The sequence below is a fragment of the Pteropus vampyrus genome, unplaced genomic scaffold (assembly GCF_000151845.1).
Source record: "Pteropus vampyrus isolate Shadow unplaced genomic scaffold, Pvam_2.0 Scaffold1000000561, whole genome shotgun sequence".
NCBI classification, from domain to species: domain Eukaryota; kingdom Metazoa; phylum Chordata; class Mammalia; order Chiroptera; family Pteropodidae; genus Pteropus; species Pteropus vampyrus.
The window spans coordinates 54556-57075 of record NW_011914963.1 but is presented as its reverse complement, the minus strand read 5'-3'; positions in this window follow the sequence as shown (position 1 = coordinate 57075).

Genomic DNA, 2520 nt, shown 5'->3' with positions numbered 1-2520 from the left:
CAGGGGAGAGACATCATTTGGTTTCAAGGATAGAAGCTGGGCAACTAGGGCAATCATATTGGAGAGAGATGCTCAGGGGCTGCCTTAGGAGAGCAGCAGTGGAGGCTGTGAGAGGATGGCAGACTCTGGAGCTCTCTAAAATGTGTTTCATTTAAATAAACCAAATTTAGATATTGAGATCAGCTCTGCAAAGTTGAGCATATGGAGAAGTGTTTCCCAAAGTAGACTCAGCATACTTCCAGTGATATCTGAGTTAATTTTAGGTGCTATGTCACATGAATGGACCTTTTAAGTTTTAATAATTACTTATGAATTTAATGTGTATTAGACAAGATATAAAACTTGCATATAAAACCCATAATTCTGGTGCTTGCTTTGGCAGCACATGTACAAAAAAAAAAAAAAAAAAAGCAAACCCATAATTCTGTAGTTATTGCTTGAAGTGAGGATAAAGTATTGAGTATATATAGAGTTGAATGCAGCAATAGCAAAAATTGTGAGGGTTGTATCTGAATAATTAGATTTAGGACTTGGTGACAGGATTATTTATAAGGTTTAGTTCTGAGGGAAGTGAATGATGACACTGGTTTTAGGGTAGTGTATAATTGTAATTATATATTACCACTTATTGATTATCTGTTGAACGTGAGACTCTATACCAGGCACTTTATTAGTGATATTTCACCCAATTCTCAATGCAGTCTATGTGATATAGGTGATAAAGCTATGATAGTCCTATTTAATAGAGGAGGGAAGTAAAGTTCATAGAGAATAAATAATTTTTTCTAAGAAGTCTCTTGAGTTTTCAGATATTGCACGATTTCAAATGTAATGTGTAATTCTGATAAGTTCTCTGCAAACAGGTTCTTAGTTGTTTAGTATACTAATGTATCTTCAGCACCTGAAATAGTTTCTGATATATGCTAGACATTTGATCAATACCTGTTGAATGAATGAAAGAAAAAAAGAATGAGTCTTTATTTAGGTCCAACTCAAGAGTGGTGAATGTTCACATTCCTCGCAATCAGATGAGTTTTAGGAAGTAATTGCCTGGAGTTTTCATGGAAAGGCCATATTTGGGGACCATAAGGTAACTTACTGTGCCCCCTAAATGCAGGTTTTCCCAGCACCTAACTTTGGCCTTATATTTTTTTTGCTATTCTCCCTTAAGAATCTCATTCACTCTTCTGGCTATAACTAAGTGTGGAATTCCCAAATCTCAGACTTTGGTCCTAAACTCCAGTCAAAAAACAAATAAACCCACTCATAAACTTAGAGCCACTTTAGGACAGCGTAACCTTTGGCAAGTTACTGAACCTCCCTTGAGGCTCAGTCTGTCAGTACGAGGAAGTGCCCTGATCTGACCAAAGCCTGTGTGTGCCAGAAAGAAGGACAAAGTACTTAGGGAGAGTAACATAAGGGGGGAAATTACTTGAAAGGCAAATGGAATTCAATTTCCATTCCTCTCCAGCATTTGCTTTTAACCTAGAACTTTCTAAATAAAGAGTTAAATGCAGTTAGCTGCTGCATAATAATGATTTGGTAAACAATAGACCGCATATATGACAGTGGTTCCATTGATTACAATGTAGCTGACAAATTTCCACTGCCTAGTGAGGTGACAGCCATCATGACAGCATAGTGCAATACATTACTCACATGTTTGTGGTGATGCTGATATAAACATGTCTACTGTGCTGCCAATCATATGAAAGTATAGCACATACAATTACGGCAGTAGGCTATACCATCTAGGTTTGTGTAAATGCACTCTGTGATGTTTGCCGAACTAAATCACCCAATGACACATTTCTGAGAATGTATGCCTGTCATTAAGTGGCACATGACTGTAATCCTTTCATGTAAGTTGTCTTTAAAAACTTAATTGTTATTTCCTTGGAAAAAAAAAAAAGGCAAAGCATTGAAAGTAGAGTCATTCAAGCACTTAGACTCCTGGGTGCAACTCTGACATACAGTGAGGAAACCCACCCTCCTTAACCCCTAACTTCCCACTCTCACCCCACAAGCTCTTTCTCTGTTGACAGCAGCCAGACCGAGGGCAACTAGCCCTGGGCAGAGCATTACGGCGGGGGCGGGGCAGGGGGTATCTGTGTGAGGCAGGGCAGATTGACTGGATTGACTGGAAAAAGGCACTCTTGGAATTGGGCAGGAGCTTCCTAAAGGAACACTTATAGGGTAAGACGAGCCTGGGAGGGTGCTACTGAGCGCATGAGGACCAAACTTTTTGCTTTTTCTCTTAGAGGCGGGAATTGTGTGTGGAGAGAGGGGGGCGTGCCCAAATAAGAATAATAACTTCACATGTTTAGTGCTTACTGCCAGAGCTACACCTTCTCCTTGTCCTTTCATATCTCTGCCCGATGTCCCTGATCAGCCTGGGCAGCACACATTTTTTGAATTATGAACTACATAACATTCGCAAAATTATATAAGAGGAAGTTGGGGTGTAAAGATGGAAACCACATTATTCTCAACCTCCACAAACTCCTAAACTCCTGGGTA